The sequence below is a fragment of the Bos javanicus genome, chromosome 17 (genome assembly GCF_032452875.1).
Source record: "Bos javanicus breed banteng chromosome 17, ARS-OSU_banteng_1.0, whole genome shotgun sequence".
NCBI lineage: Eukaryota > Metazoa > Chordata > Mammalia > Artiodactyla > Bovidae > Bos > Bos javanicus.
In genome coordinates, this window is record NC_083884.1 from 47,092,565 (window position 1) to 47,109,735 (window position 17,171).

General features: G+C 46.8%; 1 protein-coding gene across 10 annotated transcripts in view; it reads left to right on the forward strand.

Annotated features, from left to right (window-relative positions):
* RIMBP2 (RIMS binding protein 2) overlaps positions 1-17,171 on the forward strand; it is a 325,711-nt gene that overhangs the window by 193,086 nt on the left and 115,454 nt on the right. For all 10 annotated transcript variants that reach the window (XM_061384505.1, XM_061384508.1, XM_061384509.1 and 7 more), the window contains 2 exons: positions 4,393-4,482; positions 12,584-12,706. The gene's annotated coding sequence lies outside the window, so the exon portion shown is untranslated. The remainder of the gene's footprint in view (positions 1-4,392; positions 4,483-12,583; positions 12,707-17,171) is intronic.

Sequence of the window (17,171 nt, forward strand, 5' to 3'; positions counted from 1 at the left end):
CGTCTTTGGTCCTCATCTGGCTTGGGCAACAATTGATGCTCAGGACCCTCATTGTCAAGTTTGTGGTTCCTTAGCGTCTAGGACATCACACACTTGTCTCCCATCACTCCTGACCATCCCTTTGCAGGAGCCTCTTCTTCAGCCTGTTCTAACATCTCTGTTTCTCTCACTCTGTCCTGGGTCCTCCCTTTAGTCTCACTGGCAGTTTGCACTTAATCTGCACTCAGGCTTCAGGGGTCATTGGCCTCAGAATTCTTCAGCTCAGATGCCAGAGCTCTCTTATCAGCCTGCTGGGAGTTTGTCCTAACCTCAAAATGTTTATCTGCAAAGTGGAAATAAATACCGTGCCCTTTTCTATCTGTGGTTACGGATAACTAGATTCAACAAACCGTGCGTTTTGATTCCTACAGGGTAGACCCTGTCTCATGCATCCACTGTTTGGTGAATCCTAAGCCCTCTTACTTGGATGGCTTTAAATGTAAAGTATCCAAGATCCAGTCTGCTCCCAACATGATGCTAAGAGTCTCCCAAGGACAGGGAAGCTGGACCATTTCCCAGGAAGCGAACAGTTACACAGAGGCTGGTTTTCCTCTCTTCACAATCATTATTTCAGGTCAAGAAGATGGAGCTTAGAGGGTGATTTCATACAGCTGGTGCTCGGAAAGTTCTTTGTTATCACAGTCCTGGTGATGCATGAGTCACTGGCTTTGCATCTCCAGGCAGTGGGCGTGTGCTGTCAGATTCAATTCCTGGGTCCTCGGATGTGCCCAGTAGTCAACAGTGTCAAACCCCCAGCACAGGAAATGCCAGAGGGGCACAGATCACTCTGTGGCAGGGAGGTGAGTGTGCACACCTGTGATCTGGACGCTGGTGTGACCGGCCGCCTTTACCCTGGGCTGTGAAAAGCCTCGTTACTCAGCAGGAATGTCAGATTATATTAAGTCCACCCCATCCTCCTCCTCCTCCTCCTTCTCCTGTGAATTGTCATAGCTCGTGCACCCGCGCCTGTTGGCGAGTCTCATTTTGTCGTGTTGCAACTAAAAGCCCACATCTTTGGGGGGCCTTCTGGTCTCAAGCATGCGACCAGTATGTAAGGTGTTCTATCTCTTGCTTAGCGGCCCTTCCTTGGTGGTGCTGATTAATCCAGAAAGGCTAGATTTCATTGGAGCGGTGACAGCTTCCCCGGGTGGGCAGCTCTGGTCCTGCACGGTGTCAATGATGAAAGCTTCCAGGGTAAGTCTTCCTGCTTCTCAGCATCTTCATGGGACTGGAAGCCTGAGCAGTAGGCATTTTCTGGATTTTCCCCTAAGCAATCCAAGAAACATGCATGTCTGAGGAGCATCCGTGCCCTGTTACTCTGAGGGGTGGGGAGAACCAATGTCTGCTGTCACTGCGGCGTTGAGGGCGAGGCCACATGTGTCCCCCTGCCCCATGCCCACCTCTAGGGTTTTTCAGGGCTAAATGACAAGACTGGATAAATGAGATGCTATAATTTGGCAGGTGAATCACATAGTCCGTGTAGCTCCAGTGGCATCTTTCTTCACTCTTCTCTGGGCTTTTACCTGGACATGTTGGGTGCTGAATAGGTTCTTTCAGCATCACTGTGTGAGGGGGTTTGGCCTCTGCTAAACTGTTTGCGGTGGAGCAGAGAATTGTTTGGCGTTGAGTTTGCTTCTCAGCAGCTCTTTCTGTTCCTAGTTCCTTGAGGTGGGAGAACCGGTACAGTAAGTGGTACCCCAATGCAGTGGTCCAATGCAGATTCATGCTTGGACCAATTTGGGGGAAGAGATGGCCATGTACACCCCTCCCTCCCCTTTTACCTGGTGATACTGTGGATCGGTGCTTCCTGGACTGGATTTAGATCCTGGGCTTTTTTCTCTTGAAGATTGATTGCATCAGGTTAAGCAGCTGACCTTGAATCACTGAGATGGAGTAGAGATGAAATTGATGAATGCCACTTTCCTACAACCACTAGAAAACGATGAAAGAGCCAGCCCTGCTTCTCTTCCCGATGTTGCATTCTTGCGGTCCACTCTTCCAGGGGAGGGGCAGAGGAAGGTGGTGGCAGGAATTGAGTGGGTGGTTATGGCAGATTGTGGAAGGTGTGCAGAGAGCGGTGCCTCCAGCAGGGAAGGTGACCCTTGCTTGAGCCGCCATCGTGTGCAGGGAAATGCTCAGTACTCTAGGAGAACCATCCCATTTAGTCCTCCCAATGGCTGCTGAGTAGGTGCTTTCACATCCTTCCATCTTAGAGAGTGTAGAGATACCAGGCAACCTGCCTGAGGTCATAGGGCTTACACGTGAACCAGCTTGAGTTTGTATTTAGGCAGAATGACTTCAGGACTGACATTTTAACCCCTCCTTAAAGTTTTTCCTGGGGTCTTCCCTGGCTGTCCAGTGGTTAAGACCTCACCTTCCAATGCAGGGAGTATGGGTTCAATCCCCGGCCCGGAGTTAAGATCCCACATGACTCATGGCCAAAAACCCAAGACATAAAATAGAAGCAATATTGTAACAAATTCAATACAAGCTTTAAAAATGGCCCATGTTAAAAAAAATCTTAAAAAAATAATATAATAATATCAACTCCTGCTTTAAAAAAACATGAGTTTCTCCTGTAATTCTCTGAGACATGGCTGCCTTTATTTCACCTTGGGGTATCCAAGACTTCCAAGGTCAAGAGTGAGGTGTGTGGGTGAATGTACCTATTCCTTGTGATTGCCAGTGGTTCTCATGTGGGATATCCCACAATGTCTCCAGGTCCCCCAAGGAGCCGGCAGGGGATTACATTGTGGTTGCTTTACGTAAGAAAGGGGGAAATGAATTTATGCCTTTGGGAACATCTCAGAGGAGGGAAGCAGTTTCTCATAGGCTGGAGATCATTGTTCTCCAGAACCAAACACAGAAGATACCATAAGGGGAGGAGACTGTAATGACTCTGGCCTAGGGTAAGGGGCTTGACTGAAATATAGGACCTGAAAACAGCAGGAGGACCCTTTCTCCTTGTGGGAGGTGTCTGTAACCCTATGGTTCCTGTTTCTTTCTTATTGTGAGTGTGAATGAGCCCGAGTTCAGACCTCTTGAAGTATTACAGAGGAGATTCCCAAGTCAATTCAGATGTGGGTGATCCCCAGATAGGAACTCTCTTAGGAGATGAACAGAGAACACACTTGAAGAATCAAGCAAAGAAACCTGCAGACATGATTGCATGTGGCTATTGCTGTCACCTCCCACCGTGGGACACTAACTGTCCCTGTTGCTTCTTCCTTGTGCTTTTTAACGGGTGTCATTCTTTATCTTTGTGAGAACCCTCAACTTGCTCACTATGCGTCATTTTCAGATCACTTCATTATTTTTATTTCTTCTGGAGTCAGTTCGTCCCGGTTACTGGTTTTGTTAAATCTGTTTAGCAGTGTGAGTTTTCTTTCTGTGTTTTGGAATTTCTGTTTTCAGACTCATCTATTTTGGGAGATTTTTACCCCCTATCTCTCTCTCCTTGTCTGTGCTCACTCTCTGCTCTTGTCTTCCTTCTTTGTCATTCTGTACCATCCCATGGGTGCTCCTGGTCTTGAATTGGGTTCTGTTGTTGGTAGCTCAGAGTTCCTGCACAGGTGATACCACTGAGCCAGTGGGTCTGGTCTCCCTGCCTCTCCACTGCACTACCTTGTCTGTGCCAGAGCTCTGGTCAGCCTCCTTTGGGAGTTGGGGACTTGACCTCAGCCTTGGTTCAGGCAGTACCTTGTCTCAAGTCTCTAGCCTCAGGTAGGACACTTTCACTTCTTCATAGCCTAAAATAATTGGACTCCTAATTTTCTCTACCTGGAAAATTAGGCAGAGGAGAGAACTCAGAATTTTCTGGACTCAGAATCCGGCGAGTCCCAGGAGTTCCACTCTTGACATGTGCTCCAGCCTTCCATAGTCCTCATAGATTTTTTTTTTTGCCTTCTTTTTGAGCAAGACAAACCTCTAAGTGTTTTCTGTATTGTTTATTATGGCGATATGTTTGGAGCAGTGCTTGTGAGGAAAGGGGGCAGGTCAGAGCTTGACATAACTCCAGATGAAGAGCAGTTCCGTTGCCTCTTTAGGACACAAGAGTGCAGTGCAGGTCAGCACACAGTGTATCAGATGTGATTTATCTTCTGGACACTTCACTACAGGCTTTATAGAAATTATTTTATTATCCACTCATAACATCATCGTAAAGTATCACTCCTCCCGTTTTATAGACTCGGAAACTCATGGCTTGGAAAGAGGAAAAGAAATGCATCCCACGCCGCAAGGCTTGTGAATCACAGAATCACACCTAACCCCAATCTGATTTCAAATCAGAACCCTTCACCCCCATCTGTGTGCTACAATGCCATCTCACGATGCCCTTTCCTTTTGTTCTAGGAAAATGCACTTAAGGAGGCTGCCCAAGGAGACCATCGCCTGAGGCCCCATTATGCAGGCCTTCCCGCAAGGGCCCGCCAGCTCGACAAGGTAACTGGCCACCACCATCAACAGGCCACTGGGAGCTGGGGTGTCAGGGAGGAGCCCAGGGAAGGTGGAAGGGGATGACTCACTGAACTCCACCCAAACGAGAGTGGCTGGGACCCTGGTTACACCTCTTCTATTTCATCATGTGGCCACTGCACAAAGCCCTAGAGAAATGTTTCATTTGCTGTCTGCTAGGCATCCCCACGTAGAGGTCTATTCAGTCACAAAGGGGCCAGAACAAAACTTGCATGTCCTCTCCACCAAACCATTGCCTCTCCTAGTTTTTCTCATCCCAGTAAATGGCCATCCCTCCAACTGCTCAGGCCTAGATGCTCTGAGTGGTCCTTTATGCTTCCTTTACACCTCACTCTCTGACAGCCCCCAGCCCTCCCATTTCCAACCCCACTGTGTCCCACAAGCACAGGCTGCCATTTTCTCCTGCCTGAATGGTGAAACAGTCTCCTAATTGGCCTGTCTACCTCCCTTCTTCATGTCCTACAATCAGTTTCCAGCATGATCTAGAGTGATCCTGTGACTCAAACCAGACTACGTTGCTCCTCGGAGTAAAAACCTTCTCCCAAAATAACAACAAAACTCCTCCCTGTGGCTGCCGTCTTGCTCAGCCTTGTCATCTGCCTCTCCATCTTTGATTCCTGAAGTTCTGTTCACGCTGACCTTCTTTTTGCTCCTCCGACCACCAAGCTGGTCTCAGTGTGCCATGACTTTCTCTGCTTAGAACTCTGCTCCCTCCTTTTCAAACAGCCACCAGCCTCTTGCTCTTCATGGTCAGTTGCCTTCTCGCTAGACCTTCACTGCCTCCAGCTACCCATCCCCTTCCTTTAATTATGTGGCTTCCCTCAGCTTTTATCTTCTTGTGTGTCTCATCACTTTGTTGATTGATCACATCTTCACTTGTGTGTCTGTGTGTCCACCCTGCAATAATGTCAGCTCCTAGGTAGCAGAGGTCTTTGCCATCTTATTCATCACAGTATCCCCAGTACCTATCTCAGGAAACATTGTAGGTACCTGGTGAATATTAGTTAACGATCAGTTGGTGGTTTGAAATTGCTAATTGCTTAACTTTCCATAATTACAGAATGTTTATTTCAAAGAATAACTGAGTCCTAAATTTACTATAAAAACAGAGCTTTTTTGATTTTACACTTCTTTTCCTGCCTTCCTGTATGCCACCCCCCCGCCACCGCCTTTTTTTTTTTTAAGGAAAAAAAAAAAAAAGATCTGCTTTTCAGGAAATAAGAAGTGTTGGAGAGGATGTGAAGAAATTGGAGCCCTTGTGCCCTGTTGGTGGGAATATAAAATGGGGCAGTGACTACAGAAAACAGGATGGCAGATCCTTAACAAATTAAGAATAGAATTACCCCATGACCCAGCAATTTCACTTCTGGAGATATACCCAAAGGATTAAAAACAGGATTAAGAAGAGATATTTGTCTTTTCATGTTTATAGCAGCATTATTCACAATAGCCAAAAGATGGAAGCAACCCAAGTAACCATCTATGAATGAATATCAACAAATGTTATATAACATGCAGTATATATATGTGTGTATGTGTGTACATATATGGGTAGATTTTTTTTTTTTATAACATCTTACCAAAAAACGCTAACTTTTTGGCCAACCCTATTGGAGTGGGAGGCTACGCCCTCCTCCAGGGGATCTTCTCCACCTAGGGATTGAACCTGCATCTCTTAAGTCTCCTGCATTGGCAGGTGGATTCTTTACCACTAGTGCCACCTGGGAATTAATTATATATACACACAATGGACTATTATTACTCAACCTTAAAGTGAAGGAAGTTCTGACACCTACCGCAACATGGATGAACCTTGAAGACATTATGTTCAGTGAAATAAGCCAGTCCAGAAGGACAGATACTGTATGATTCCACCCATATAATGTCCCTAGAGGAGTCAGACTCATAGAGACAGAAAGCAGGGTAGTGGGAGGCAGGGGCTTGGGGAGGGGGAGGGGGAGTTAGTGTCTAAGCAGGACAGAGTTTCAGTTTGGGAAGATGAAAAGTTTTGTAGATGGGTGTTAGTGATGGTTCCATGACAGTGTGAGCATACTTCATGCCACTGAGCTATACACTCGAAAACATTAAGACAGTAAATTTGATGTCATGTGTGTGTTAGTCACTCAGTCGTGTCTGACTCTTTGTGACCCCATGGACTGCAGCCCACCAGGCTCCTCTGTTCGTGGGTTTCTCCAGGCAAGAATACTGGAGTGGGTAGCTATTTCCTTCTCCAGGGGATCTTCCTAACCCAGGGATCGAACCCAGGTCTCCTGCATTGCAGGCAAATTCTTTACCATCTGAGCCACCAGAAAGCCCCACGTTATGTGTATTTTACCATAATTTTATCAAAAAGATGTGCTTTCAGTACGACTCCAACTCTCCCTTTAAATTCCTTCCTCCATATTCCTGCCAGCCCCTTTGCCTTCTGTCCTCTTTCCTTTCCAAACCTGCTCTCAGGTAAGGCTCTGATAAACTCACGCACCCTGAGGTGCGAATCCATAATGAGGCTTGGTGACCTTCTCAGTCCCGGCATCTTTTTTACTTAAACAAAAACAGAAATGAAAAATAATGGTGATGTTTTGGGCATCAGAAGCAAACTAACCACAGGGCTGGAGGGAGTTGGCTGGAGGGAGGGTTGATCCTAGAATGCCTTCCTCGCTTTCACCAAGTTCACTCCATGTGGGCATCTGTCTGCTCCTCAGCTAGGGTCCTGCGCCCGGAGTCTGAGTCCTCCTTGGTGAGGGCAGAGCCAGAGGAGCCCAGTGGCGGTGTCGCCTATGCTGGTCAGTGGTGGCAGGGTGGAGTCCCAGGGTCAAGCATCACCAGCATCTCATTCCCAAACCTGGCTCTCCCAGCACCCTGATGGGCACCCCTGTTCCCATAGAACTCTCACCAAAACTGACATAATTTTTTTCATTAAGGTTTGAAACTCCTTCCCCTGCTGCCTTCACATCTTGACCTTTTAAGCAAAGCTTCAAGGCCCAGAAAATGAGCTCCCCTCGGCACTGCAGGGGGATGTGAAGGCACGGAGTGACTCACAGGCACAGACTGGAATAGCAGAGCTTGCCGAGAGCGGGTGGGGAGCCTGGTGGTGCCATAGACACCATATTTGTCCCGCCCCTTCCCAGGCTTACAGGGCTGTGCGTTCCCTTGGGATGCCCGAGCAGGGTGTCTTCAGGGGAGTCACGGTGGGAAACAGCAGGTCCTGAAAGACTGCCTTGGGAGACCAGTGTCTGTGTCCCAGCATAACTTGGGGAGGTACAAGGGGAGGGTTGGTTCATATTGATGGTGAAAGAATTCAACCACAGCACCAGATCCATTGTGGGGGGGGCATCCCCGAGACCTATAGAAACACAAGGAAGTGTTTCATCTGGTTCTCCGGAAGAAGTCTGGGAATTCCCAATTCCCACAGCTGACTCAGGCTGGATTTGCAATCTGCTTTTTAGTAGCCTTGATTAAATACGTAAAATTAATGATCAGAGCTCTTAATTATTAAAGTACAGGGATACAGGGTCAGTGTCTTCCCCGAAGCCTGCCCAGAAGGGATTGTCTCTTAGGTGCAAAATTGGTTATGGAAATATTTAGAATATTGAGTTGAATTCTACTGGGCAGGCCTCCCCGTGGAATGAAACAAATGAACCAGGAATCCAGGACACAGTGCAAAGGATAGGTCAGAGCCCCTGATGCCTGCAAACCCAACTTTATTTTTTTTTTTAATTTAAATTAATTTATTTTAATTGGAAGCTAAATACTTTACAATATTGTATTGATTCTGCCACACATCAACATGAATCCGCCACGGGCTTACATGTGTTCCCCATCCTGCAAACCCAACTTCAAAAAAAAAAAAAAAAAGATTCCAAATTTTTCACTCACTTGGGTTCAAAGGAACCCATTAAATTCTCCCCAAACTGGGTAGCCGTTCTTATAGCCAGTTGGAGGTGCAGGCTACTTTCTCATTGAGTGTGTGGGGGCACATGTGCTAAGTCACTTCAGTAGTGTCCAACTCTTTGTGACCCCATGGACTGTAGCCCACCAGGCTCCTCTGCCTATGAGATTCTCCAGGCAAGGATACTGAAGTGGGTTGTTATGCCCTCCTTCAGGGGATCTTCCTGACCCAGGAATGGGACTCAGGTCTCTTGCATTACAGGCAGATTCTTTGCCATCTGAGCCACCAGGGAAGTCTGGGAAAGAGTGGAGATTACCACAAACAGCATTTTTTCATGGGAGAGGTTAGTCTTTGAGATTTCCAAGACCAGTTTAAGCTCATGTTTTCAACACTTCCTTTTTCATCTCCTGTCTATATTGTGGAAACAATGGAACCAGACTGGCTAGTGTCAGAAGTCCTAGAATCAAGGTGTCTACAGGGCTGCACTCCTGCAGGCTCCAGGAGAGAATCACATTCTCATGTCTTCCAGCTTCTAGAGGTGCCCTCATTCCTTGGCCCCTGGGCCCTTCCTCCATCTCCAAAGCCAGCAAGGTAGCATCTTCATATTGCATTCCTCTCATCAGGACCCTTGTCATTATTACACTGGAGCCACTAAGATAACCCAGGACAATCTCAAGATCCTTAATCACTCCTTCCAAGTCCTTTTTGAATATGAGGCAACATTCACAGGCTCCAGGATTAGGATGCGGACTTCCCTGTGGGTCTTAATTTAGCCTATCTCAGTCCACCCCTGTCCCTAGTCAATCCCTTTGTCTACCCCATCCCTCCTAACCAACCAACTTTCTTTCCATTGTTGCAAACCAGGGAAGTGACCTTAATCATTCCATAACTGTGACCGTAAAGGGGACACGATGGAGAAACTTTAAGTCAAAGAAATGCAAAACCACAATCGTGGCATGAGATGAAGCGTATTTGATGTATTAAAGCATGAGCACCAACAACTTGCAGAGCCTTCTAGTGGCCCAGAAGTCCTCTGCAGATTCTTGCTTATCCTGAGCTGTCCTGTAAAGCATTGTCTTCAAGACAAATAAAACTCGGCGCTTTTTTTCCCCACCAACAATTGCTTCTGTTGTCACTACAATGAACACAATATAAGCTACAACAAAAGCACAACATTTTAGCTCCACGTGGGGTAAATGGGACTTTGGGGTGGGCCTGACCCTCTAACGTACATCTGTTCTGTCCGCTGTTGGAAACGTCCCTGCGGAAGCACAGGTCTGGCGGCTGCCAGTCAGTTTCCAGATTCACTTCTGGGTTGTCGTCTGTCTGCAGGTTGGGGATCGACTATTATTATTTTAATGTTTTTAAAAATCTTTTTATTTTTATTGAAGTATAGTTAATTTGCAATGTTTTTAACTCCTGTTATACAGCAAAGTGATTAGATTATATATATATGTATTCTGTTTTTAATAGTCTTTTCCATCATGGTTTATCATAGGGAGCTCAGCTGTTGTTCTATGATGACCTAGAGGGGTGGGATGGGTGGATGGGAGGGAGGCTCAACAGGGAGGGGATATATGTATAACTATAGCTAGCTGATTCACAGCTGTTGCACAGTAGAAAATAACACAACACTGTAAAGCAATTATCCTCCAATTAAAAAATATATATAGCAGTTCAGTGCAGTCACTCAGTCGTGTTCGACTCTTTGTGACCCCATGAATCGAAGCACGCCAGACCTCCCTGTCCATCACCAACTCCCGGAGTTCACTCAGACTCATGTCCATCGAGTCAGTGATGCCATCCAGCCATCTCATCCTCTGTCGTCCCCTTCTCCTCCTGCCCCCAATCCCTCCCAACATCAGAGTCTTTTCCAATGAGTCAAGTCTTCGCATGAGGTGGCCAAAGTACTGGAGTTTCATATAACCTATGATAAAACATAAAGGGGATTGGCTATTCTTGACCAAAGCCCTGGGCAGTGCCCCTGGCAGGATGATTCCTGACTGCCCTGTGCTCTTATAAGGGGCTGGATAATAACTAAATATACAGAAATAAATGAGGCTGGCAAATGGAACCTGAAACCCAACTCAGCTTCCCTACAAACTATGAGTTTGAGTTTCTTGAAAATACCTGACTTACATGGGCTTTGGCTATTCATTCTATTTCTCTACTCTGACAACAGGGAATTGGATCACTAAAGAAAATTCTGGTCCCATCGGAGCTTGCGTTCTAAGGAGGCACAACCCTGAGAAAAAATGTAAACTGCTCATACAATAATTTCAGATAGTGATAAATGCCCATGGAAAATAAAGCAGGGGAAAATGGCAAGGGTGACGAAGACAGACAAGTAGGGAGGATATCAGTACCTCAGGGGCTTGCCTGGAGTGACATAATTGATGAGCAGAGAGTGGGGGTGGCATGGGAGGTGCCACAATGGTAACAGCACGTTCAAAGGCCCTGGGGCAGGAATAAGCCTGGCTTGTTCAAGGTATTAAAAGAGGCCAAAGTGACTGAGCATGGTGGATAGTAATAGGTCAGATCGGAGAGGTGGGTAGGCCAGATGCTGCAGGACTTTGGGGCCACATTAGGAATTTGGACTTGATTTCCATGGCAGCCCTGGGAGTTTTTAATCAGGGAGCAGCAAGATCTGACTTCTATTCTAGAAGGCTTCTGCTGGCTATGGTGCAAGACTGGAATCAGGGCTTTTGGATACTGTTTCCAAGTCTAATTTCCTTGATTAGCCAGGACATGAGAAGCGAAGGCTTTCAGCAAACCTGGAGTTGAGGTTCAAATGCGGGTTCTGCTTAGTTCCATTAGGTCATGACATTTTCACCAGGTAGCATTTGAATTTCCCCCTGAGTTCATTGCTTGATGCATCACACTGTAGCAAAATGGCACGAAAATACTCCTGTGAATCAGACCTCTCCACGACCTCTTAATAACAGCTTCCCTGTAACCCTGCTCCATTTACGAATGCCAAGTGGGCGCCTTCTTTTCTTTCTGTGCCACAGAAACTGTCAGGTTACACGAAGATCGTACATAAAGCATTTGAAACAGAAAGGACTTATGTAGCTACAAAAAAAAAAAAAAGGCAAAAAAACCCATGACTTTGTGACAGTCTGTTATTGAAGCCATAATTCATGTTGTAATATTTGGGGAGGAGGGGAAGAAATTAAAATTCCGTGGTTGGAATAAAGCATGCTGCACAATGAAAAAATAATGGAGAAGAAATCAGGTAACTTCTCTCATCAAGGGCATGCCCTTGTCTGTTTCAAAGAAGCTAGAGGAGAGATTGAGGATTAGTAGAGCCTCCCAGATAAGTTTTAAACATGGGAGTCCTAGGGGTTCTGGGCTGAAAATGGACATGGTTTCTGAGGTTATTGGAGCATCCATCATCCAAATCCATGTGGTGCTTTGTTGCCATTTTTGTCCACTTTTATGACAGAGGTGAAATTTTAGGCAAAAGAATTTAGTATGGCTACACAATTTGAGTAACATTTTGTGTCTGTCAGCACTTTCAGTTCAAAGGGACAGAAGACAATTCAAATGGACACAAGTAAACCAAGGGAATCTATTGGCCCAAGTAACTAGAAAGGAAAGCATTAGCTTCAGGCACAGCTTGATCTAGTTGCTCATACAATGTCATTAGGACCCTGCTTCTTCCTCTACATCTCCAGAGTCTATTCTCAGATGAGTTCTTCCCTCATGAATGCAAATAGCAGTGTAGCTCCAACCTTTGTCTTTAACTTTCCAAGTACAGTGGGTGAATCTCTTCCCAAGGAATCTCTTCCCAGATTCCTACACAGTCTAGTATCTCATTCTCTGTGGATGCTACTTGGGTTCTATGCCCCTTCTCTCCCAATCCTCACATCCAGGGGATGGGATTATACTGATTGGCTACGCCTTGGTCACATCTCCAGACCTGATCCAATCACTGTGGCTGTGGTGAGGATGGGTGGGATGCAAAGAGAAGCTGTGTGCTGATTGGCCAGCCCTTGGTCACACGTATTCACCCCAGCAGGAGTGGACCCACTACGAAGTCCAGGACTGAGGATGAGGGAGGGGAAGTCTCCAAAAAGAACTTAAAGGGGAAGTGACAGATGACAGCTGGGGACAAATACCCACTGCAGCTCCCGTGCATATTGTAAACACCCCTTCTCTCCATTCTTGCTACTTTAGGTGAAAGCAGAGTATGCTCGGCTTAAACACACGCTCACCATAGTGACCAGAGAACGTGATTTGGCCGTGAAGGAGAAACACCAGCTCCAAGCCAAGCTGGAGAACCTAGAACAGGTCCTAAAGGTAGGACCCACTTCCACTTCCGCTTTCCACGGGGGTCAACGTGAGGAAGGAGGGGCCGCAGAATTCCAAAGCAGAGAGTGGTTGAAACTCCTTTTGAGTTTCAAAATCATAAAAATTCAGGGCTCTATGGGGCTGTTTTTACCCTTTCTGTGGTATACAAAGCAATAAATAACAAAATTTGAATGTTTCTGGAAGCGATCCCGTAAAACCAATTATGCATTTCCATTTCTTAGAATGTTAAACACAGCTGAGCAAGAGATGCTAGGCAGCACTCCGGAATGGAAATTGGGCTTAAGTTGAAGACCAGAGGTGTCTACGTTGGTTTTTCAGATTTCATGAATTTTAAGCTGTTCTTCAGATGGTTAACGACCTTTGTTATAAAGAGAATAGCTAAGTCAGAAAATTGCTTTATCAAGCTGCAGGTAATTGGATAGCCTCATGCATTCCTGATGAGCTGGGATCTCCTTCAATATTTAATGGGTGGGTTGATTTGCTTTTGATATTACTGAGTTAAGCTGAATGAATTCGTTGCCTTTTTTTTAAGTGTTAAAATTTTATTGGATTCTCATAGTGGGAAAAAATTTTTAACATAAAAGAATAAAATAATCACCTGCAGTTCTACAATCTAGTACATAGATTAAGCATTTGTATGGCACAAGCACAGAACAGAGTTACTGTGCGCCCACCCACCGTCCTGCACCAGGAAGTGATTTTAACTCCACCTTTAGCTTATTTGGGGGAACTGCTAGAACTCTGAGGGGACTCAGATCCATGATTGGTAAGGACTAGGGTGAGGTGCGAAATGGATACAGGGTTTCTTTTGGGGGTGATGAAAATGTTCTGGAATTAGGGTGATGATTACCAAACATTGTGAATGTACCAACACCTCTGAATTGTACGCTTTAAAGGGTGAATTCTATGGTATGTGAATTACATCTCAATTTAAGAGTGCAGGTGCATGTTCATGCTGAGTCGTGTCCAACTCTTTTCAACACTGTGAACTGTAGCCCGCCAGGCTCCTCTGTGCTTGGGATTTTTTCAGGCAAGAATACTAGAGTCGGTTGCCATTTCCTCCTCCAGGAGATCTTCCTGACCCAGGGATCGAACCCACATCTCTTGCATTGCAAGCGGATTCTTTACCTCTCAGCCATTGGTGAAGTCCCCAGTTTAAGAGTAAAGATGCCCTATTGTTTCTGCTGGCCCTAAAGTGGAACCGCACCCTTGTGTGATTCAGGAGGTGACAGAGCCATGCCCAGTGCTGGTGGTGTCTGAGACGCCCCCGAGTGTCTACCTGGCCCTCTCTGGAGGAAGGACCAAGGCTAACCCTGACCGTGTTTCTTTTTACCCTTTGCTCTGAATTTAGAACATGGCCCTAAAGGAGTGAGATGCCATGTAATTATTCATTTCAGGAGCTACCTGGACCACTGTGAGTTCTCTGAGGGCACAAACTGTGCCTCATTCAACTCTCTACCCATAGAGGTTGAGAAAGGTGGTGTTTGGTGTTTGGTGGGGTCAGTGGAGGATGGGCTGGGAAAGCAGAGTGTACCCACGGGCTTTGCTGAGGGTCTGTTGGAGAAAAGTCACCATGAAGGACAGTGTAGGGTAGAGGTTCTGGGGGACTGTGCCTCCTGGGTGACTATGCCTGCAGGAGGCATTTGACAATCTGGAGACATTTTTGATGTACATGACTGGGGAGGGGGCTATTGGCATCTCATGGGCACAGGCCAGGGATGTTGCTAACCCTCCCACAATGTACAGGACCACTTCCATAGCAGAGAATTAAGTGGCCCAAAATGTCATTGGCACCAAGGTTGAGAAACTGTGTCAGCTTCTAATTGTTGCTGTAACAAATTGTCACACTGTAAAATAAAACAGATGTATTTTCTCTCTTTTTTGATGTGCAAAAGCTATTTATTTTTTTAAAAAGCTTTTTATTTTCTATTGGGGTATAGGAGCTTCCCTAGTGGCTCAGACGGTAAAGAATCCGCCTTCTATGCAGGAGACCTGAGTTCTATCCCTGGGTTGGGAAGATCCTCTGGAGGAGGGCATGGGAACACACTCCAGTGTTCTTTCCTGGAGAATCCCCATGGACAGAGAAGCCTGGTGGGCTACAGTCCATAGGGTTGCAAAGAGTCAGACACAACTGAGCAACTAAGCACAGCACAGCACATAGCTGATTAGGACTTCCCAAGCTAGTGGTAAAGAACCCACCTGCCAACGCGGGAGACGTATAAGAGACGTGGATTCGATCCCTGGGTCAGGAAGATCCCCTGGAGGAGGGCATGACAACTGCCTCCAGTATTCTTGCCTGGAGAATCCCATGGACAGAGGAACCTGGCAGGCCATGATCCATAGGATCAGAGAGTCGGACACGACTGAATCGACTTAGCACATGCACACACACATAGCCGATTAACAAACGGAGTTGTAACAGCTTCAGGTGAACAGTGAAGGGACTCAGCCATACATATATATGTATCTGTTCTCCCCCAAACCCCCTGCCATCCAGGCTGCCACATAACTTTGAACAGAATTCTGGATGCTATACAGTAGGTCCTTGTTGGTTACCCATTTTAAATAAAGCAGTGTGCACATGTCCATCCCAAACTCCCTAACTATCCCCTCCCCCCATCCTTCCTTTTAGCAACCGTAGGTTCATTGTCCAAGCCTGTGAGTCAACAAATATATTCTCTTACACTTCAGGAGGTCAGATCCAAAATGAGTCACACAGGCTAAAATCAAGGTGTCAGTAGAACTGCCTGCCTCTCAGAAGGTTATAGGGAGACCATTTCCTGCTGTCCCCACCTTCTGACAGCTGCTCCTGGTCCCTGCCCCTCCCTGCAAAGCCAGCAATTAGCATCTTCTCTCTTCTCTGACTACTTGCCTCCCTCATGTCAGGAACCTGTGATGACACTCGGCCCACTTGGACAATCTCCCCATCTCAAATCTTTAACTTAATCCCAGTGAAAATCCCTTTGTCCTGTAAGGTGACATAGTCCCAGGCCCCCCAGGGCTTGAGGGGTGAACATCTTTGGGGAACATTATTCAGCCTGCTCCACCTGGAGTGTTTGGGGAGGTGACCAATAGCACCAGTGCTACCTGTGAGCAGAGGAAGCCCTGTTTATAATTTTGGGGTGTGAAATTCCATTCTGTGTCTCCTGCCTGCCTGCTGGGTTTCAGGCCAGTCTTTCCTCTCATCCAGAGTGGGTGAAGGGCTGTGCATTCCCAGCTTTCGGGGCCCCACCACCCTTCTGTCTGACCTGGGGTTTGAGCCTCATCATCAGGGCCTTGCACACATGGAGACACCTGAGTTGACATCCAGGTTCTGACTGTGGTGCCCTGCAAACAGCCCTCTCCTTGGCTGCCCTCCAGTCCAGGGGGTACACACCAGGGCTGTCATCGGCGTTTGGTGGGGGGTGGGTAGACTGGGGAGGGGGACTGTGCAGGAGCTGAGGGTGGGCTTGGGGACTCTGGGGTGTGGAATCCCAGGGGCTGGGGAGCTGGACTGTGGTCTGTGAGGAGAGAGTGTGGGGTCCTGTTGGGCTCCTCCCTTTGGCTCCATTTCTAAGGGTGGAATTGGGTGATGAGACTTTAGCTGATGAGCAGGCCATGGACAGCCATCAGTGGACATGGTCATCTTTGTCACCAGGAAGGCAGCAAGAGCAGGAGAGGTTAGAGGCGGTGAGGGGTCCATGGGGACAAGTGAGTGTTATGGGCCTGGGATTCTGGTCACCGTCTCCCCTTGGTCACCAGTTCCCACTACTGTTTTGTCCTATTTTTCACTTGGCGGCCAGAGCAATACTGTAAAAATAGAAATCAGATCCCAGCACCATCCTCAAACCATTCACATGACCCTTCCTCCCGCCCCAGCTCACTTACCCAAAGCCTGGCGCCTTTACTAGCCTCAGCCCAGGCCGTGTGGTCACCCTCACCTCTTTGGACCCCTGTTCTCCACTCTCTGCCCTGATGCCATCCACTCCCAGCTCTATTTCTGGAACAAATCCAGGCACTGAGTTTTTTTTTTTAACTTTTTATTTTATATTGGATTATAGCCAATTAACAATGTTGTGATAGCTTCAGGTGGACAGCAAAAGGACTCAGCCATACATATACATGTATCCATTCTCCCCCCAACTCTCCTCCCATCCAGGCTGCCACATAACAGTGAGCACAGTTTCTGGTGCTATACAGGAGATCCTTGTTGGTTATCAATTTTAAATAGAGCAGTGTGTATATGTTGTTCCCAAACTCCTTCATAAAGTTCTTCTCCTCAGTACCCATGTAATGAGTGGATGAACCATGGGGCCCCCGCAGGAGGGCTGAAATGTAGGACATGCCCAACCAGGCTGGCCTGGGACAGGGGCCTTATTGGAGGCAAACGGGGCTCTTTCACAAAAGATTTGTGCTCCATGCAAAAAAGGGAGACAAAAAAGATCTGGAGATTAGAAGAGGCATGTCCTTTGTA